Here is a 23684-nt window from a genome sequence, read left to right on the forward strand (position 1 = left end):
CCCTCGGAGCTACATATTAGGTTTAGAACGCTTTAAGATTAGATTCTAACCTGGAGCGCATACCTTCTTTTTCATGGCTTTTATCACTGTCTCCACGGAATCGGCATGTTAATCTGGTTCCTGCATCCCCCCCCCCCTCTTCTCCGCCTTCCCCTTCCGTCATTCTCCGGCTTTCCTCACCCTCGCCGCCTGCGACGGAAATTGTGTTAAAATCGGTTCGCATCTAGTGTTATTCGTATGAAAGTCTGAGAAGTTTCTGGAAATGTTTGCAGTTCGTGTAACTGAGGCGGAACGTGGATACTACTCCGGATGGGAGGAGATTAGTGTTTAACGTCCCGTCGAGAACGAGGTCATTAGAGACGGAGCACAGGCTCGGATTAGGAAAAGATGGGGAAGGAAATCGGCCATGCCCTTTCAAAGGAATCATCCCGGCAATTGCCTGAAGCGATTTAGGGAAATCGCGGAAAAGCTAAATCAGAAAGGCCGGAGACGGGTTTGAACAGTCGTCCTCCAGAATGCGAGTCCAGTGTGCTATGCACTGCTTCCCCTCACTCGGTAGATACTAGTCCGGAATTCACGTAGTCAGATGCGCACGGCTCTTCGGGCGAGTCATTGCCTCGAGTCCACTGCTTCATTTCATTTTTGCGCGTAACTGTCAAACTTTGAGATTCTCCATTGATGTATGACACAATAAAACAATTTTTTCAACAAAATTTCTCATTTCAGAATCACTGAGTTGAAATACTTTTCTGATTGACAACTGTGCATCCCTCCATTTAATGACAATCGCAGGTTGTCTGCACAATATCATTATTTAACAAAGAGTAAAGAGATTGAGTTACTACACTGTGGATTTATTGATTTCTCAGTAGAATGACACATAGTTGCTAACTAACGGCAACAAAGAACAAAATTATATCCAGATCCACAAAGATGGGAAAAGTTACAAAAGCTACACCTTTCTATTCTGCGAGATGTTTGACGGTACGGGTCGTTAGGAAGGAGCTACGTGCGTGCGAGGTCATTTGGGAGAGCCTCATGGCCATGCAGCGGAAGTTTCCGCAGAGTTAATAAGACAGCACTCTGAAAATACTTTATAACGAAGCGAAGGTTTTTTTTTTTTTTTTTTTTTTTTAATTACACAGACGGGACTGTGTACACGAAATAGCTTTCCCGGTCTGTATCGACGTGTTAGGTTGCGCCATTCAGACTTGCAAGTCGTCTGTTCTTTCTTACCGATGATGGATTTTACGTAGCTGCTCATTGTATATAATGATGTAATAAAAAATTATATCGTCCCAGTTATTTCCTTATTTCACAAGTGTTAGGTAGCAATACCGAAGTGACAACTCGAGCCTGTACATTACACAAATCTGGAAACTGTTTCATGAGGTTCAAAAAGTGGTTCAAATGGCTCTGAGCACTATGGGACTCAACTGCTGTGGTCATCAGTCCCCTAGAACTTAGAACTACTTAAACCTAACTAACCTAAGGACATCACACACATCCATGCCCGAGGCAGGATTCGAACCTGCGACCGTAGCAGTCGCACGGTTCCGGACTGCGCGCCTAGAACCGCGAGACCACCGCGGCCGGCTTTCATGAGGCTTTCTGAGCTTTTGCAGACGCGGATAAGTAGAAATACCACATTCACTACGATTTTACGGCCATGCACTTCGGAGAATAACGGAAAATATAAAACTGCGGGCACTAATTGCATTTCGCTTCGAATACAACTGCTCTCGCGCGCAGGCTCACGCTTAGAATTTACATTTTTACCGTATCATCGGCGGATGGGCCGTTAGAGACGAAGCACTAATTCAAGCTTAAAGGGATTTGGGATGGGGAAGAACTGATTATGGACTTCTTGGAGCTTGAATACATGAACCACTCCGAACTTTGAACCTGTCTCCTCATTAAAGGGCACAGTGCCACGTTGCCCCAACTTTTAGTCGTCCGCAGGTGAAAAGATTCCATGCTTTCCAAAGAACCAGAAATTCGTACCATACGTTTGACAGTGATTAATGAGGCGGAAAACTTTAGCTAGTAGGATGGCATTCGCGTGTTTGGCATAGAGCACCAAATTTCAGATACCTGCATTTCCATATAGAGCTAAATATCTCACCGGCGGATTACTACGTCCTTTTAGTTAAAAGGGTGTTTAGGAAGAAGATGGAGGATATGAGAGGATACACGCTTTCAGTCCGCAGAGAGATTAGAGTGAAACAATGGATATTCATAATCTGCTATAAAAATTCCAACTTTGTTTTTCCTAAGGAAACATCCAGTTCTTCAACGCGCGCCCATCTCACTCGATTGCCGCAGCTGCATCTGTTTATACGTATACACGAGGTCAATGGTCAATATTCAGGGTTGTCTCAGGAAAGATCATTCGGAACAAAAAAGTCTCCTGAACAAGGGCTCTAAAATGCATACCTTAAGAGCTATGAGCATTTCATTATCTTCAACATTATGAAACAAATCTCTTCTACTACAGACTCTTTGCTTTCCATATTTTGAGATGTGGCAAAAAAAGACCGAACCAAGAAAAAGTTCAGTAGCATTGATACCTTAAGAGCTATCAGTACTTGATCATCTTCGCTACTGTGAAACAATCTCTTCTACTGATATGTTTCACAGTACTGAAAATAAAAAAGTGTTCGTAGGTCTTAAGATATGCATTTTGGAGCCTATATTTACTACACTTCTTTGCTTCGAATGATCGTTACTGTCATACCACTGAATATTAACCATTCCTCCTGGAACACCCCGTATAATCCGGACCAATGAGCAAGTTCACATTTTCACACAGAGATAATTAAGATAAAAGTGTCATCAACCCGAAGGTTTATTTGGGCACCATAGAGCATTGTCATATTGAAGGTAGTATGTCCTTGCCTTCCTCCGACCTCTGAATCGACTTACCCTTTACGCGGATTCCGAAACACTGTGCTACTTGGCATTTTTCATATATAAACCTCATAGCCATAGATGAAAGAATTCATAAGTGACAGAAAAAATCGTAGACGGAATAGGGATCGAGCACACTTAGAGAGGTAAAAGTCACGTTGAACATGGAAAAATCCTCTGACCAAACGAAGATTATCATCGAGCTTCGCTTTAGAAGTAAACCAATACCTAACGAATCCAGCTACCGAGTCAAAGTAAAACATACTGCAGCAGGCTAGGTGCTTTCTTCCGTACACCATTACTTAATTCTACATCTACATCCGTAGTCCGCAAGCCACCTGACTGTGTGTGGCGGAGGGTACCTTGAGTACCTCTATCGGTTCTCCCTTCTATTCCAGTCTCGTATTGTTTGTGGAAAGAAAGATTGTCGGTATGCCTCTGTGTGGGCTCTAATCTCTCTGATTTTTTCCTCATGGTCTCTTCGCGAGATATACGTAGGAGGGAGCAATATACTGCTTGACTCCTCGGTGAAGGTATGTTCCCAAAACTTCAACAGAAACACGTACCGAGCTACTGAGCGTCTCTCCTGCAGAGTCTTCCACTGTAGTTTATCTATCATCTCTGTAACGCTTTCGCGTTTACTAAATGATCCTGTAACGAAGCCCGCTGCTCTCCGTCGGATCTTCTCTATCTCTTCTATCAGCCCTATCTGGTACGGATCCCACACTGCTGAGCAGTATTCAAGCAGTGGGCGAACAAGCGTACTGTATCCTACTTCCTTTGTTTTCGGATTGCATTTCCTTAGGATTCTACCAATGAATCTGTCTGGCATCTGCTTTACCGACGATCACCTTTATATGATCATTCCATTTTAAATCATGTCTACTCGCTGCATGTCTACTACCAGATAATTTATGGAGTTAACTGCTTCCGGTTGCTATATTGTAGCTAAATGATAAGGGATCTTTCTTTCTATGTATTCGCAGCACATTACACTTGTCTACATTGAGATTCAATTGCCATTCCCTGCACCATGCGTCAATTCGCTGCAGGTCCTCCTGCATTTCAGTGCAATTTTCCATTGGTAACTAATGAATGTTAAGCACGGCAGAGAAAATACTGGATGTGCGACGAACCACAGGAAGCATGTGTATAGGAAATGATTACGAGTGAAAGTAATGTAGAGGATAAATGTAATAGTACCATTGTAGCCCAAGAAACTGTCGTCGTAAATCATGGTGTATAGCGGCTGTGTCGATGGGGGAACGGAAGTTGAGGGATGGCGTAGACTTGGAGGCTGTGGCGGTGATTATGACGCTCCGTTACAGCGGCTGCCCGTGCTAACCTTGACAGCGCTGCCTGCGCAGCCGCGCCACACCGCAGGCGCCTTCATTCCAACCTGCGTTACTTCCTCTGCAACAGAGCATCCCCTGAAATTTCTTCTGTACTTCTGAATCAGTGCCATATCTAATGGAATCTCTTTGCCTGCTGATATGGCATATATAAGAGTATCGCTAATACACAGCCGGGAATGTTGTGTTTGATTTTTACTTTAAATCTCAGTAGAAATGATTCAGGAGGAGAGAGCGCTGATGTGTTCGCATAAAAGCTAATGTCAGCCAGTCTTTAGCAAAGAAAGAACTGAGTGTCAAAGCAGCCACAAATGTGTGCTTCATTAAGGAAGGCAACAGCAAGACAAGGACACATTGCGCTGAAAATGATGTTGATGAATATAATTATTCGAATGTCGACATTAACAGGAATGTGTTCAGCCGTTATTTTCCACCAGACGACATTTTCAGTTTGTTTTAGGAACCAAACGATAAGTGAACAATAGAAACGTTAAAAAATTGACACTAAATTTTATTATAATTTCTACGAACAGTTGTGAATACCCTTGTGGGCTGTGGATAAAATATTGAGAAACGTTAACCAACTACTAGACACTATAGAAATGTAAGTGTACCTCGCAACCCGACAGCTAATAGTCAGCCGGCCGCGGTGGTCTAGCGGTTCTAGGCGCGCAGTCCGGAACCGCGCGACTGCTACGGTCGCAGGTTCGAATCCTGCCTCGGGCATGGATGTGTGTGATGTCATTAGGTTAGTTAAGTTTAAGTAGTTCTAAGTTCTAGGGGACTGATGACCACAGCAGTTGAGTCCCATAGTGCTCAGAGCCATTTGAACCATTTGAAGCTAATAGTCATTCTGCCGTTTCTGTCTAAACTGATTCGCCAAGAGAAATTCTGCCGAACCAGGAGGGTATCGGAGGAAATAATGACGAGTTAATTTTTAGCCAGTTAGCCCGCCAAATGCTGATCATGATCGAGTTGTAGGGAAGAAAAGAAAGCGCGCGCTAAGCGTTTTTCTGGGATGTTGATTACTATAGCGTCCTGTGAGATGGCTGTGAGTATTCGTGAGACGCTATAGTAATGAACTTCACCACTGCAGTCCATATTACAGCGAAATTCCTCTAAAAATATTTATTGTTAACTGACACGCCACTGCCTATAGTGACAAAAGTAGGCTTCAGCGTCAGGAGTTCCCAACACGAACAAATAAATGCAGTCAGTTCGCTGGCTAACTGTGCAATCAAAAAAAAAGAAAAGAAAAGAAAAAAGTGCAAGTGGTACCCGTGCTCTAAGAGTTCCGTAAAAACTTAACTATGTATGTAGACAGTTCATCCATCCCCGGAATCGAGAATCTCGACGGGTTTTGCCCGTTATAGGTATCGATACTGACAGAATATCGGTCCCAGGAATTCCGAGACTTTCAAGAATGTTTTAATTTTAAGTTTAAATTTTTCGTGTAACTTCGCATTCGCTATAGTAATTTTTCATTTATTTCATTAATTTTGGACTTGCATTAACATGCTATGCTAGTTGGCAATTGCAGATGCTTTAAATTCGTCAGCTCTCGTCGCTCTTGGATTTACTGCTAAGATTTGACAGAAGTCTTCAGAAAAGAATACGGTACAGACGGCCATAGGTCTAGTGTCGTTACGCAAATGTCGAATTCTTCTGTGGAATGCTTCAACGGATATATTATGGTATATCGGAACCTCCACCAAACGACAGAAGTGCAATTCTGAATCAGTTGCCAGTATTACTTTGCTTTGAAGCATTGCAGATGCTGTACGTGTCGTAGGCATAGACTGCCAGGGAATGTTTGTAAGCCTATCACCGCTAGATGGCAGTGACATGGTTTTCACAGCGACAGGGGACTTTACTCCATCGTGTTTCAGCCAGTTAGCCCGAAATGTTTGTAAATTACACTACTGGCCAATAAAATTGATACATCACGAAGATAACGTGCTACAGACGCGAAATTCAACCGACAGGAAGAAGATGCTGTGATATGCAAATAATTAGCTTTTCAGAGCATTCACACAAGGTTGGCGCCGGTGGCGACACCTACAACGTGCTGACATGAGGAAAGTTTCAAACCGATTTCTCATACTCAAACAGCAGTTGACCGGCGTTGCCTGGTGAAACGTTGTTGTGATGCCTCGTGTAAGGAGGAGAAATGCGTACCATCACGTTTCCGACTTTAATAAAGGTCGGATTGTAGCCTATCGCGATTGCGGTTTATCGTATCGCGATATTGCTGCTCGCGTTGGTCGAGATCCAATGACTGTTAGCAAAATATGGAATCGGTGGGTTCAGGAGGGTAATACGGAACGCCGTGCTGGATCCCAACGGCCTCGTATCTCTAGCAGTGGGGATGACAGACATCTTATCCACGTGGCTGTAACGGATCGCGCAGCCACGTCTCGATCCCTGAGTCAACAGATGGAGACGTTTGCAAGACAACAACCATCTGCACGAACAGTTCGACGACGTTCGCAGCAGCATGGACTATCAGCTCGGAGACCATGGCTGCGGTTACCCTTGACGCTGCATCACAGATAGGAGCGCCTGCAATGGTGTACTCAACGACGAACCTGGGTGCACGAATGGCAAAACGTCATTTTTTCGGATTAATCCAGTTTTTGTTTGCAGCATCATGATGGCGACATCGTGGTGAATGCACATTGGAAGCGTGTATTCGTCATCGCCATACTGGCGTATCACCCGGCGTGATGGTATGGGGTGCCATTGGTTACATGTCTCGGTAACCTCTTGTTCGCATTGACGGCACTTTGAACAGTGGACGTTACATTTCAGATGTGTTACGACCCGTGGCTCTACCCTTCATTCGATCCCTGCGAAACCCTACATTTCAGGAGGATAATGCACGACGGCATGTTGCAGCTCCTGCACGGACCTTTCTGGATGCAGAAAATGTTCGACTGCTGCCCTGGCCAGGACATTTTCCAGATCTCGCACCAACTGAAAATGTCTGGTCGATGGTGGCCGAGCAACTGGCTCGTCACAATACGCTAGTCACTACTCTTGATGAACTGTGGTATCGTGTTGAAGCTGCATGGGCAGTTGTGCCTGTACACGCCATCCAAGCTCTGTTTGACTCAATGCCCAGGCGTATCAAGGCCGTTATTACTGCCAGAGGTAGTTCTGGGTACTGATTTCTCAGGATCTATGCACCCAAATTGCGTGAAAATGTAATCACATGTCAGTTCTAGTATAATATATTTGTCCAATGAATACCTGTTTATCATCTGCATTTCTTCTTAGTGTAGCAATGTTAATGGCCAGTAGTGTAGTTAACCGGGCACTATTCAGACCACGTCCACGCTCTTGTTCGATAAGTGTAGTCGTTTACACGTCTTACCCCACGTATTTTGAATGTGTTACAACTTCATATCAAATAACGTAATTCAGTTTCGCTGTTTTGTTCCATCGAGCGAGATCGGTTAGTGGCCACGACAACGTGACTGTATTCTTGTGTTTCATCAGTAGGGCGAAAATATCGAATATCATAATTGGCGGGCCAGCGGCGGTGGGGGAGGGGGGCAGGCGCAGGTGCAGGAGAGCTCTACACTACATCTTAGTGAGGGTTAAGGGTACCGGTCATGGTAGATCCCCAGGTGCAATCCGTATGTTTTCGCCGTGCGACTTTAATGACGATTTCGACTGACAGCTTTGTGAGGAACAACTATGAATGGGATGCTCACGAACACGTACCATAGAGATCTTAGTGAGTTCGCCTCTGCAACCCGCAAGGCTTGGATGCACTACAAGTCACACACTGCCTCATTGCCAAATGACAATTGAGTTTAGGACTCTACTGGCACGTGATCAGCATGCGAACTTGTGGTGTTGATCACAGGCTCTGAGATTTAAAAATACTCAGCCTGGGTTGAGTTTTCTGTAAATACAGCTCTGGTAAGAACTGGTATTATTCACACGTCGCGCCAAACTTTGAGCACCCACACGTTGCGGTTGTCGGAGACATTGCTGACACCTGAGAGTTACTGAATGTTGGAACTCCGACAGAAGTGAAATGACATAGCGTGTATTTTTTAAAGAAATGTCCACTATTTGAATGTATATTACTATTCATTTATTTCACACACCCGTGATTTTGGCTTTAGCCATCATCAAATGCAAGATGAAATACCACAAAATGTCGGGCATGCCTAAATGATACGTCATCGCCGAAGTAACATAACTACATATGTGTCTCAATTCGACGATGTTAAGTCGTTTAGATACGTCGGACGTTTTGTGGCATTTCATCTTGCACTTGAAAATGACTATAAAGCCGAACTCACGGTTGTGTGAGATAAATGAGTAGTAATTTACAGTCAAGACGGCGGAAATTTCTTTCAAAAAGTTCTACGTAACATTGGTCTCCCATGAGGGAAAGATCATTAAAATAGGGGGTACGTGACTGTGAGGGACGCAATGGCTTTGGGCCATGGGGAATGCCCAGCTACCTCTACGCACACACCTTGCTGCGTCAAGTTTAGCTGAGGAGAGTGACATGAGCCTTAGAAATCCAACTGCTTGTACCAAGTTTTATTCAAGGAGAATAATTTAAAGAACTTCAATATCCGATTATATTTTAATGGAGTTAAAAAAGAAGCTAAATAACGTTACATAGGATCTGTAGGGTTGTCATAAGAGTGACGAAAGAACAAAAAACTAAATTCAGTTACTACCAGGATACTTTTTTTATAACAGTGGAACAGAGTAGGAAGGAACTTCGGGCATAGGCTTTATTGTAAGCAAGAAATTTTTAAAAAATATATAAAAGTATTGAAGGTATCTCAAACAGCGTAGTAAGATTTGTTATAAATAAACGAAACCTACTCCACGCACTTCGTTCAACTATGATGCATCAGCGTGCTCGTTTTCTGATGAGACAGAACAACCGTACATCTACACCTACATACATTCTCCACAAGCCACCGTACGGATCCTGCATCACTACTAGTCATTTCATTTCCTGTTCCCCTTGCGAAAAGAACGACGGAAAACGACTCTCTATATGCCTCTGTGTGAGACCTAATTTATGGTATCTTATCTTCGTGATCCTTAAGCGAAATGTATGTTTGTGGCATTAGAATCGTTCTGCAGGCAGCTTCAAATGCCGGTTCACTAAATTTTTTTGATAGTATTTCTCGAAAAGAATGTCGCTTTACCTCCATGCAGTCCCATTTGAGTTCCCGAACCATCTCCGTAACACTTGTGTGTTGCCGAACGTACCGGTAACAAAACTAGCAGCCCGCCTCCAATTGCGTCAAATTCAAATGGCTCTCTGCACTATGGGACTTAAGTCCCCTAGACTTAGAACTACTTAAATCTAACTAACCTAAGGACATCACACACATCCATGCCCGAGGCAGGATTCGAAACTGCGACCGTAGGAGCAGCGCGGTTCCGGACTGAAGCGCCTAGAACCGCTTGGGCACAGAGTAAGTAACAGACAAAAAGGCTATGCCATTAATGCACCCATGAGGAAGGCGACCATGGTGAATAATTTGCGTATTCTGCAATTTGCTAAATTGGGCGCAGATGAAGGAATTGCAATGCAGAGAAATGTGTAAATCAGTATTCCTTCATTTATTCATTAATATTTACGCGCTCCGCCGTCAGCCATCAGCAAAATCCAGGTTCAGATAAAAACCAGAGGATTACATCGTTACATGGATGACTTGAAACGAACATGAGCAGACTGCCGAAACGCGCAAAAATGAATTAATGGCTCTGAGCACTATGGGACTCAACTGCTGAGGTCATTAGTCCCTTAGAACTTAGAACTAGTTAAACCTAACTAACCTAAGGACATCACAAACATCCATGCCCGAGGCAGGATTCGAACCTGCGACCGTAGCGGTCTTGCGGTTCCAGACTGCAGCGCCTTTAACCGCACGGCCACTTCGGCCGGCAAATGAATTAATAAATGAAGGAATACTGATTTCTAGTTTTCTCTGCATTGCAGTTCCTTCATCTGCGACAAATTCTGCAAATGGCAGACCAGGTAAATTTCTTAACAATGTGCGGTGCCCTATACAGATGAACCACACTTTCTTAAAATTCTCCCAATAAACCGAACTCGACCATTCGCCTTCTCTACCGCAGTCCGAGGTGACTATGTTAAGGGTTTGTTTTTCCTACTCATCTGCATTAACTTAAATTTTTCTACATTTCGAGATAGCTGCCATTCATCACACCAACTAGAATTTTGTCTAAGTCGTCTTATCTTCCTACAGTCACTCAATTGCGACACCTTCCCCTCCACAACAGCATCACCAGAAAACAACAGCAGATTGCTGCCCATCCTCTCCTGTATACAGAGAACAATAGCGGCTCTATCACACTTCCCTTGGACACTCCAGACTGATGTACATTCGCCGTCGAGGACAACGTACTGGGTTCTATTTCTTAAGAAATGTACGAGCCACTCACATTCTGGGAACCGCTCGTACATTCGTTAATAGTCTGCGGTGGGACACCGTGTTAAATACTTTTCGGAGATCCAGAAATATGGAATGTGTCTGTTGCCCTTCATCCATATTTCTCAGTATATCATATGAGAAAAGGGCAAGCTGAGTTTCACACGAACGATGCTTTCTTAAACTGTGCTGATTCGTGGACAGCAAATCCCACAAAATAAGGGATTTTCAAGCTGCTAAAGAAGTGGCAGAGGCAATTGGCAATAAGAGCATGATTAAAGTAATGATAGTGCTAAACCGTTTTCAGATCTCTCTGTCAGTAAATTCCAGAAGCACTGAAAGGAAGAGATGGCAGAATAGCAGTACTAGTAATAGTAGTCGTTGTTGTTGTTGTTATAGAAGCAACCTATACTATTAGAGGAACACAACACATACTAGTAGACATGGGCGTGCGTATTACCATCTATTACCAACAAGAACACGACAAATTTCGTTGGAAATAGCCGAGAGGAATGATGTTATTACAGTTCAATGTCACCCAAGGGAAACCGCATCTGTGTTCAGTAGAGTTCTCATCCAGTAAATATGATGCGTATCCGTATAGAGTTTTCTGCAGGTAATCTCAAATTCTGATCTGACATAAAATAATGAAATCTTCCATCTCGAATTTGTTCTTGTCTTGATTCAAAGGTATAACTGCTGTCGCTATATCCTGTGTTCTCAAGATTGGTTCAAGTGCTGAAATGGAACATAGACTACAGCGCATTATTCTTGGCCGATTAATTGGCCATTCGATAACGGTCAAGAAATCTCATATTTAAATCACAGCAAGATAAATCAGTTGTCCATTGCACTTATATTATGTATGTTACAATACGTATTAAAAATTGTCTGATCTTATAAAACACAAAACGACAAAACCGAAACTGTAAAATCCAAACCTCACATAGAGAAGGAGAAGAGTTAAAGCAAAGAAATAAGAGAAGTATGAATGAAGCCTTTTGTGGCACACTAGAAAAATAAAAAATGAATCGCCCTAAAGACGTGACCTAGAAACACCTTTCGCATCCAGCGATCAGCTACATCGAATCCACACACATGGACCGCAGAACAACTGGAGAGAGATAATTGCCCCAGCGTGTCCGCAAGGACTATCAGGAACCATTTGCAGTGGAATGGGCTGAGAAGAAGGGCGTGAAACGCTCTTCTTCACATCTAATCTCTGTGCAGCCCGGCTGCAATTGTGCGACACAATATGGAAGTGGAGTGATGACGGAGAACTCTGCTGTCGAGTCAGTGATGGTCGTTTGAGATTTCTGCGTCGGTAGCTAGAGTGTCAACAACTAGAGTGTATCTGGCACTAACATACAGGCCCTAAACTGGTTATCGTGGTCAAAGGGAGCCATAGCTTTCAACGGAAGTTAAGGGAACACCAGACAGTCTCATCACCAAACGACCACTACAAGGAAAAAAAGAATTAAATTCACTCCACTCCATGACTGCCACTGTGGCACTGGTACAGCAACCGTAATAGATCTTTAGAACAGAAAAACAGTTTTAGTTGCACCTATCTTGTGCAACGAAGATGGTTTTTTTATTCTAAAGGAAAAAAAAGAAGGGAGATTAGGATTTAACGTCTCGTCGACGACGAGGTCATTAGAGATGGAGCACAAGCGCGGAGTGGACAAGGATGGGAAAAGAAATCGGTCAGGCCCTTTCGAAGGAACTATGCCGTCGATTTAGGGAAGTTATGGAAAACCTAAATCTGAACGACCAGACAGGGGTTTGACCTGGCCACCTCCAGAATACTCAGTGCGCCACCTACGAAATGTTCACATTTTTCTCTGTCTGTCACAATCTTCTGACCTGTAGCGATATGACTGTCTGCATTACTTGCAAAGTCATTTGACCAAGTGGGACAATAGGAGGATTTAGTGTGAAATATTACCTTCCCAAACCACGTCTGACGCACCTACATTCATGTCTGTGCACGACTGCGGGACTGTATTGTAAATACAGAAGGCTGTAAGATAGAAAAGTTTTTGTCCGATCCAATCTGTCAGGTGAACCATCTTACTGCAAGCGTTTACTACGTACAACCAGCGAATAAAACTTAATACCTGTGAGGCTATTTCTCCGGGTTCGGGTTTTCATTTTAGTCTTGCACATTTTCATTCTCGCTAAAAGAGAAAACCATATGATGCAAGGAAGCATTTCAACTTGGATTTGAAATTCTGATACTTATTAATCAGTTGTTATTGGTTTCTTCTTTTTTTGTTATTGGAACCCTTATAAAACACAGCCTCCAGTGTAAGGCACGGCCGGCCGCGGTGGTCTAGCGGTTCTAGGCGCTCAGTCAGGAACCGCGCGACTGCTACGGTCGCAGGTTCGAATCCTGCCTCGGGCATGGATGTGTGTGTGATGTCCTTAGGTTAGTTAGGTTTACGTAGTTCTAAGTTCTAGGGGACTTATGACCACAGATGTTGAGTCCCATAGTGCTCAGATCCATTTGAACCATTTTGTAAGGCACAATTTTTAATTGTCAAGGAAATCTTGCCAAAGTGCAGATTTTTCCACTTTTTGTGTTTGTTTAGTGAATGTTACAGTTGTCCCTGAATGATTCGATGCATCCGTGTTCCTAACACGACGTATAACGAGGAAGTAATTTTCTAGAGTGGAACAGCCATTATGTGGCTGATTTTCAGACATAATAATCTGTAATATAAATCGTAAAAAAAGCAGCGTAAAGAACGATTATCAACAATGACAGTTCTGGTAGACTGCGGGAAGTCACAAGCCATTTCACTCAGCGTACTTCCTACAGTTGACCATACTTACCTTGGTACACATTTCTCAAAAGCTATTCGTTCAAATCAAACCAAATTTGGAACGTACATAAGTTGTCATATCTTCTTCAAAGTGTGTTCCTTATATGACGAAAGCTCTGTTATCACACTGGGTATTTTAACTGCTCCGCGTGAACACATTTACCAGTCAGCTGTACACATAAAAAATAACATTAGTAATTACTGCACAAATAGCTCTGTCCATGACCATGGAACAATAGCTAGACTCATCTTACATTTACCAAGAAAAGATAAACATAAAATTCAAAACAGCATTTTCTACCAAGGAATAAAACTGTACAATAAATTACCAAAATCTCTGGAAATGGCCCTCCTGCTCTTGATCTTTCCCCATATCTTATACCTATTTTTCCGACTATTTCAACATCCTGCACAATTTCAGATTTTCAACCCGTTTTCTAGGTCGAGAAATCCAATGAAATTGCATTGATTTTTTTTTTTTTTTTTATTAAGTCTTGCTTCCATCATCAAGCTCAATGTCAGAAGTGTACCTCTGGTGCATTTACCTTTCCTAGGGCCAAATTCATTGTTTTTCTGAGTCTGACTGCATGTCTCCAGTCTCATAGATTCTACACACTAACTTGAATAATTCTGTTTCCCCAGTGATTTTCAGAATTCTGAAAGAATGTTAGCTATCCCTTATGGATCCCCTGAGATCTGGAGTAGAGAGTTTTTATTCATTTCAAAATTCTCTTACAGTTCGAGAAATGAAAAAATTTCTGCAGACGCCCATGTCAGTATCCAATTGTTTCATTCTCCATCATGTAGGCCTAGAGGCCTTTGGCATAATTTTCCCACCTCACTGCTCCCTGTTCTCTATTTAACAGTGAATTTCCTTTTGCACTCTTGATGTTGACACCTTTGCTTTTGATTTCACAGAACGTTTTATTGATTCTTTATGCACAGAAACTGTTCTTATATCCTCGCATTGTTCCTGCAATCATTTCACTTCATTTTCCAAGCCCTACCTACTGATTTCATTCCGTAGTGACTTATGTGATTTACATTGCTGCATCCCTGTATTTTGCTGAACAGTTTTGTATTTCAGTCTACCATCAATTATCTGAAGTATTTCTTCTGTTACACAAGGTTTCATTGCAATTACATTCCTTTTATCTATGTTTTTCTGCCCAGTTTCTGTGATCGCCCTGTTTAGAGATGTTGACTCTTCTTCTACTGAACTGCCTACTGTGGTATTCATTATCATACTATTTAAAACCTCACAACTTCAGATGTGTGTACTTATTTTTGAGTACTTTAGTATCTAACTTCTTTAGACATTTATTCTTCCTGGCCATTCTCTTCAACTTCAGCCTACTCTTCATCCTTATTAAAGTGTGTTCAGAATTTGTATCTGCTACTTGGTTTACCTTACAATCCTGCATCTGATTTCATAATCTCTGCCTCATTATGATGTAATCCAAATGGTATCTTCCCATTTCTCCAAGCCTCTTCCAAGTATATCTCATCCTCTTGCGAGTCTTGAACATTGTATTTGCTATTGGTATTACTAGTTGAAATTTAGTGCGGGACTCAGTCTTCCTCCTCTTCTTCCTTCAGTATTTCTGCTGTAACTCTATGTTTTATTCCTTCTCCTACTATAGCGTTTCAGTCCTCCATTAATATTATATATCCATCTCCTTTATATACTGAATTACATGTTGTATTGTTGTATGCTCTCTCTCTCTCTCTCTCTCTCTCTCTCTCTCTCTCTCTCTCTCTCTCTCTCTCTCTCTTTCATTTTCTGCTTTTGCTGTTGACAAGTATACCTGAATTATTGTTGTTGGTGATGACTGTTTGGCAATCCTCAGAGGAATAATCCTGTCACTGAACTGTTAATAATAACTCATTATATCCTCTACTTTCCTGTTCATAGTGAATCCTGCTCCTATTATATCATATCTTGCTGTGACTGACATTACCCTATATTTGTATGATCAGAAACCCTTATATTCTTTCCACTTCAACTTGCAGACTGCTACTATATCTAGTTTCCCTACCACATTCAGTCTTCTAACATTCCACACTCACAGAATATTAACCTTTTGCTGATTCTCTCATGGTCGCTTCCTCCTTTTCAACCTTCTCCCAGGTATAATAGTATGAAAAGGGAACATATGCTGAATATATTGCCAGTGGAGAGATCATGACAGTATATTTTGGGTAATAGGCTAAATTTCCTGCAGATAGCATTATGTATTTTCAGACCATTTTCCATTTCCTTGTGTATCCTCATGCCTCCTTTTTGACAATAATGTAAACCAAACCCCCAGCCACACCATGCCTTGTCTGACAGCATCTGCTAGTTCCTGCCTCCTCCTGTTCATTCTTAGCAGAACTTTTTAAGGATGTGGAAACCACTTCTAGAATAGCTGAGAACTACCATGGTGATGTGAACGCTCCTTACCTGAATCCTCTTTCAGTTTTCAACATTACTATTAAGATGAAGTCTAATGCAAACTGTAGCAGAAAGGTACATATTCTTCTTTTACACTAACATAGGTTGAATCAATTCTCTGTTTCTTGAGTGGTGTTATATATTTGCACTTTTCTCAATACAGAGGTTTCTCTTGAATGCAATAATATGCTTGAAACTTATTGCAATGAGTACTACACAAGTGCTCAAACACTCTCTCATTAAGATGTATTTTGATCTTATCATCCTCTTCTGCACCAAATCTTCTCATTGTCACTTGTACATTTTAGAGCCAAGTACTCATTAGTCGTCATCATCATCATCATCATCTTCTTCTTCTTCTTCTTCTTCCCTTAATTTATGACCCCAATATCAGTTTTGGTATTCTTGTTTCCTCCGTTCTTTTTATATGTCCATACCACTGCAATTTTTTCAGTCCATCATATCACATATTCCTTCTTCCACTTCTACCATTTTCATTACTTCAGTGTTCCTTATGTGGTCTTTTGCTGACCTTTTCCAAAATTCCATCTCTCATACTTTCAGCTTGTTTATATGTCTCTGATTAGTTGTCCAGGTCTCTGCTGCATACAAGACTATACATTCTAATATCGACTTGCATATGAATCTTTTCATTCCATTCATCACATTCCTGCTCCATAAGACAGCCAAAACTTTTCTCCAAGTCAAAGAATCCCAGAAGTTACATGTATGGTATTTTTAAAAAAAGTATTTGACAGACAGTTCCCTCCTCTCTCCTTACTAAATGACACCTGCCATATAATCTTATGCAAAATCATTTCAAATGTGCCAGACAGTATGAGGAATACTTGTCCTATTGAAAACTGTTTTTATGTTCAGTTAAGAAATAAAGAAAATGTGATGTGATCTAAAATAAGATATATGGTGTGCATTCTTTTTTCCAGTGTAATAGTAATAACGTTGTTGGACCACTGCTAATGTGGGATTTATAATGTCTTCTAGTAATCAACATAGTGTTGTGTGATGTCTGTTCTTCTCTTGTCTCCAGATGTGGAAAACTACCAGTAGCAGCAATACTGTGCATCTAATCAGCTTGTCTGCTATTGAAGATGGACAGTCAGATGTCACCAGAACAAGTGTGTCCAGAACGTTTGAAGTGACATAGACTTTTCATCAACAGCAGCCTGTGTGAGAAGAGAAAGCCATGGTCCTGTACAAAATGCGTCACTGGGACCCAGTTGCTCTTTTTGCTCATATGGCAGACGAGTGTGGTAATAAACTCTCTGAAAGTAATAAATTTAGAACTCTCTGTTAGTGGTAACATTTCTTGATTAAGACAATACAAATTTAAGTTGGTATGACTACTTACTAATCATATTACTTAATATAAAGTAAATGTTAGCTCAGTTAACATAAAATACCTTGAATAGCATTGTTTGTAAATCTAATGTCATAGAATTGTATGTTCCCTGAAGGAGAGAATTATACTTAATTTTCACATGGATTGTGTGAACTAGAGGCAAAAACTGTAGGGAAATTGCAGTTTATGAATGTACTGGCCTGGAGATGAACAGAACACATTCTGACACACATTAGTGTTCACCACAAATGTACTAGTACATAATTGTATATGCATGCATCAGTCATTGCTATCTAGGACAAAGCAGTGGTGTTTTCAAAACTGCGGACCTGAGTTCTGCAGCAATAGGGATACAGGGCAGAAAATTTGTCATGGTCTCTGATGTGTCTGTCATGTCAATCAAGGGGCAGTAGAGATGCCCTGAAGTAGCCCTTTTGCTCCATATACTGACAGTTGGACAGCATTAACTGCATAATGGAGAAGCATCAGACGTGATCAGTATTCTGCCCACCTAACAAAATTAGATTATTCCTGGGTATCATAAGATGTAATACTGATCTCCATAAGTCATGAATTTTATTTGCTGCCTTGTCTTTGCAGTCTAGCATATGTCAGGTAAACAATCAGAATCCTGGAAGATCACTGCATAGAATGTAAGCAGCACCCATTGCAAAGATACCAACCACCTCCCCCCCCCTCCTCCAACCACATCACCATCATCACCACCACCACCACCACCACCACCACCACCACCACCACCACCACCCATCTCCCAAACCAGCAGTCATGTAACACAGCTTGCCAAGTGAACTCTCCATGGATATCAAACAAATAAAGTTGCTGATTCATGAATTAAACTTATGGGTTCAATTAGAAAAGAATTCATTAAAATTAAAATCATAGAATATATTAACTGTTACTCAGGATACTGCCACAGCTATGTCTAGGATCTGCAACCTTCATCTGCATGAATAACAGCAGATATATAAATTAGAATTTTGTGAACAAAATGCCTATTCAAAGATGGATGTAAAGTAACAAGATAGTTTTTAGAATGCTTGGAGAGCCAGACAAAGCAAAAGCAATCTCTGTGACAGGGTGACAATCTAGCCTGGAATGACATAGGTTTTGCAAGAGTGGTAAATGCCTCCATGTATACAGTAAAACTGCTCTAGCCTCCTGGCATCGGTCTATCAGCAACCTGATATACTACAAAATATCGTATATTTCTGCCACAACTGTTTGCCGTTAGACTCAACTTCTTGTATATCTTGTATGCTGGAAAAACTGTCCTCCTGTCCTCCTCTCCTCTCATCCTCATCCTGTCATCCTCTGGTGTCAGAGCTGACGACACCTGTCAAGGTGTCCCCCTCCCCCCCCCCCCCCCCTCTCTCAAGACATGGACCCCCAAGGACCAGCAGCCACAGGCTGAAGAAAAGTGTGGTGCACTTTGCTCTTGGAAGATAAAATGGAGAAATCTTCACAGAAATCAAAGTCATAGAAGGATAAGCAGAAAGATAAAATACTTTCTGAGGCTTCAGATGTTTCGCTCCCCAGCCCTGCAGCAGTTGAACCTATGCACATGGACGATGAACTGTGCAATCAGGTGGACCACAACCTGGTTGTGAAGTAACCACACCCATCTTTTTCATTCGTCACTTTCTCAGACCTGAGTCCAATGCTCCTTCAATGGAAGTAACAACTATGGAACTATAACTGCTCTCACCATTTGACCAAACTCCATCATTTAATGGCTTCTTACTCTGTAACTGGCATAGCACTTCAGGAAACAGAGTTTACTGCAACACACTTCCCTGCTCTGAAAAATTACAGACCCTACTGTACCAATCATGTTAATGTCAAGAGAGCATTCAGTGGGGTCTGCACCCACATGTGCTTTGATATTTTCAGTGAGCAGGTACCTCCTACCACTGCACTATAGGCCTGTCAGTTTGGATAACAATAAGTAATTTTATTTACTTCCAGATGGATCTTTCCATTAACATGATCTGTTTGAGTTAATGGCACAACTCCCTGCCCCCTTCCTCTTTTTGGGGGACTTTAATGCCCATAATCCTCTGTGGGGCTGTGACACTGTGTCTCACAGAGGCCAAGTACTGGAACACCTCCTTTGAGATCTGGATGTCTGCCTACTCAACATTGGAGCTGCAGCCCATTTCAGTGTGGCCCACGGAATGTTTTCAGCTATTGATCTTGCAGTTTGCAGCCCAAGTATCCTACCCTCAATTAAGCAGTACGTCCATGGCGATCTTTGTGACAGTAACCATTTTCCTATCATCCTCTCCTCCCCACTCGCAGACATCTGGCACATGCTCCATGTTGGTCACTTCAGAAAGCTGACTGACAGACTTTCTCCTCTACAGTCACTTTTGCAGCCAGTGATATGACAGATATTGACAAATTGGTACAGGATATTATTGATACTATTGCTCATGCTGCAGCAGCAATGAAACCCTACTCCTCCTGTTCATCATGAAGACTGCCAGTGCCATGATAGTCTGAAGATATAGCCACAGCTGTCAGGGAATGCTACAGGGCGCTTCAACGGCACAAGTGCCATCCCTCTATGGATAATTTAATAGCATTCAAGAGACTCCAAAGAAAATGTAGCAAGAGTGTTGGGACAAAATACGTCTCAACTATGCGATCCCACATCCCATTGTCCCAAATATAAACTAAACTCTGCCACATTTGTGGCCCTCCGTCACCTGTGGCAGTTCCCGGCATCCTTGTCAATAATAACATCTGCACTGATCCCATGGTACCTCCCAAATGTTTTGCAGCACACTTTGCTGAAGTGCCCACTTGCAGTAATTGCCATAGTCATTTCCTGAGCACTTGGTGGGAGGAATTATTTCGCTCTCAATGGCGGGAAGGCATTATTATTCCTGTCCTGAAACCAGGAAAGGATCCACATATTTTAATTAGCTACTGGCCAGTCTCTCTGATGAATTGGCTGTGTAAGCTATTCAAATGAACGGTCAACCACTGTCTTTGTTAGTGCCTTGAAGCTGGAAGGCATATGTCACAATTCCAAAGTTGCTTTTGGGCCTTCTTGTCCACTACAGATCACTTGTTTCATTTGGAATCTGTGGTGTGCAATGCTTCCATGCATTGCCAACATCTGATTGGTGTGTTCTTTGACCTAAGGAAGGCATACGATACCACCTGGCGACATCACATCCTATCCGCACTGCATGAGTGGGGTTTGCAGGGCAGTTTACCCATTTTTATCCTGAATTTCATACCTTTCTGACTTTTTTGTGTCCAGATAGGTTCAACTCTCAGCAACAAATAAGTACAGGAAACCAGTGTCCCTCAGGGACTGGTTCTGAGCATCATGCTGTTCACTATGGCCATCAATAGTATCACAAATGAAGTGGGCCCCACAGTCTCTCCATCACTGTTCGTGGATGATCTTTGACTGTACTATGCCTCTGCATCACTGCACACCACTGAGCACTAGCTTCAGGGGGCTGTCTGGAGAGTCCATGGCTGAGCTCTGAATCACAACTATCAATTTTCTCCTACAAAATAATGAGTTGTGCATTTTTATCAACTCTGGGCTGTGCACCCGCACCCAGAAAATCGTGGCGACCAGTTACTTGAAGTCACTGAAAATTTTAAATTCTTGGATATTTTGTTTGACAATAAGCTAACTTGGCTGCCTCATGTCCACCGTCTCAAGGCAACTTGCATAAAGAAGCTGAATGCTCTCCATTTTTGTAGTTACTTCTTGTGGGGCATGGACCACACAGATCTTCTGAAATTTCACAAAGCACTGATTTTATCCCACTTGGACTATGGATGTGTTGCCTGTGGGTTGGCGGCACCATCCATACTGAGCTTGCTGGACCTTGTTCACCATGATGCCATGTAGTTGGCAACAGGGTCGTTCCGTATGAGTCCTGTTGACAGCCTCCTGGTGGAAGTCAGTGTCCCACTGCTGCAGGTTAGGTGACAGCAGCTTCTGGCAAGTTACGCTGTCCCAGTTTGTTAGATCCCTACCCACACATGTCACTCAACTCTGTTCCACAACCAAAAGCTCCAAGTGTTTCTGCATTGCCCAAAACTGGGTAGACCAGATGGGGTCCGACTCGATATTCCACTGAAGGCCTAGAGCTCCCTTCCAGCACTGTCCTGTGATACAAATGGACCTCTTTTGTGGCCCCAAGAAGGATGCTGATCCTACCCTGCTCCAACACCTGTTTCTTCGATCCATAGGAAGTCAACAACAGGATCAGTTACACTTTTGCACATGTGAGGGGACATGAGAAGCACTCTCTGCAGAGTGCCTGCAGTGTATACACTACAGAGTTGGTTGCCAAATCTCTGGATTTGCAGTACGTGAAATCCCAGGCCATGACAAACTTTCTGATCTGTTGCAATTCCATGAGTTGCTTAAAAGGTGTAACCCTGTGCTATCCCAAAAAAATTTTCATTACCGAGATCCAGGGCCTACTGACTGACTCTACAGTTGTGGAAAGACAATGGCCTTCATGTGGACACTGAGCCACATAGGCATTCCAGGAAATGAACTCACTGACCATTTAGCTAAAGACAAAACTACAGGAGATCAACTTGACGTCAGGATACTGGGCACAGACTTACAATTACAACTTTGATGGCATATTTTGAGGTTCTCGGAATAGGAATAGTAGGCCACTATGATCTAAAACAAGTGGAGAGCAATTAAAGGGTCCACTAAAGTGTGGCATACATCTTTCCAGGCCTCTCAGAAATATGTCATTGTGTTTTGGCACATATGCATCAGCCACAAAAGACAGGCATGAGTTCCTTCTGCATCAGGAAATCCTGCTCACTGCAGCTGCAGCAGTCTACTGCTGATAGCGCATGTTCTTGTTGAGTGCACCCCGCTGGCCGATCTGAAACATGCTCTCAGCTTGCATACCTCAGATGCCTGTGGATGACTAGACAGCCACTACCAAGCATTTCCTGAGTGAGAGCTGATTTTACACTGAATTATAGCACTCCTCCACTTCCAGTGTTAGGGGCAGTTGCAGGGGGTGGGGGGGGGGGGGAGGGGGGTGGGAGCCTCCCCCTTTAGCAGGTAACCCCCATTCAACCACAGGTTACTTTCTCCCCCTTCACCTTGTTGTGCCTTAAGACCCTCTTGTGGAAGATGCTGCCTGGGTTATCTCTATTTTCTTTTACCTGTCATGTTACAACTACCGTCATACCCTTTTAAATTATTTCACTTGCTTATATGGTTGTAGCAGCTAAGTCCCCATTTTTTTCACTTTTTATGGGTTTCTCTCGTGATAAGAAGAGACTGATGACCCAGTAGTTCATTCCCTTTAAACTCATAAACATCCTCCTCCTCCTCCTCCTCCTCCTCCTCACTGGTCTATCTCTTCAAGTCGAGTCACTACTACCTTATTAGTTATTCTATCAACCCACCTAATCTTCATCATTCTTCTATAGCATCACATTTCAAAAGCTTATCTTCTGTTCATGTCTCAACTGTTTATCATCCATGTTTCACCTCTGTAAAAGGCTATACACCAGACTGAGACCTTCAGAAAAGACTTCCTAAAATTTGAATTTACGTTCAATGTTAACATAATTCTCTTTTTCAGAAATGCTTTTCTTGCTATTGTCAACATTTTGTATCCTCTCTTCTTCAGCCATCATCACTTATTTTTCTGCCCAAATAGCAATACTTATCTATTTTTATTAGTGTCTCATTTCTTAATCTAATTCTCTCAGGATCACATGATCTCATTCAAATACACTACTTCCATTTGCCTTGTTTTTCCTTTTGTTGATGTTCATCTTATAACCTGTTTTTAAGACACTTTCCATTCTGTTTAAATACTTAGCCAAATCCTTTGCTGTCCCTGATAATGTCACTGCCATACATCACAATTTGAATTTCTTCCCCCTGTTAAATTCCCTTCCCAAATTTAGTCTTCATTTCTTTCATAGCTTGCTTAATGTGCAGACTGAATAATATCAGGGGGAGGCTACAACCCTAGCTTACTCCCATTGCAATTACTGCTTCTCTTTCTTGTTCTTTGACTAGGAACTGCTGCCTGGTTTCTGTACTCATTGTAGATGATCTTTTGCTCACTGGATTTTATCCCAGTTGCCTTAAGAATTTCAAAGAGTATATTCCAGTCACAATTTTCAAAAGCTTTCTTCAGATCTACAAATGCTGCAAATGTAGGTTTTCCTTTCTTCAGACTACATTCGAAGGTAAATTGCTAGGTCAGTATGCTTCTTGTGTTTCTACATTGCACTGGAACTCAGACTGATCTTCTCTGAGGTTGGTCTCTGCCAATTTCTTCCATTGTTCTGCAAATAATT

General features: G+C 42.3%; 1 long non-coding RNA gene across 1 annotated transcript in view; it reads left to right on the forward strand.

Moving 5' to 3' along the window:
- LOC126249754 (uncharacterized) overlaps positions 1-23684 on the forward strand; it is a 281246-nt gene that overhangs the window by 249133 nt on the left and 8429 nt on the right. The window contains exon 4 of the long non-coding RNA XR_007545653.1: positions 17022-17244. This is a non-coding gene — a long non-coding RNA (uncharacterized LOC126249754). The remainder of the gene's footprint in view (positions 1-17021; positions 17245-23684) is intronic.

Source organism: Schistocerca nitens, chromosome 3 (assembly GCF_023898315.1).
Source record: "Schistocerca nitens isolate TAMUIC-IGC-003100 chromosome 3, iqSchNite1.1, whole genome shotgun sequence".
Taxonomy (NCBI): domain Eukaryota; kingdom Metazoa; phylum Arthropoda; class Insecta; order Orthoptera; family Acrididae; genus Schistocerca; species Schistocerca nitens.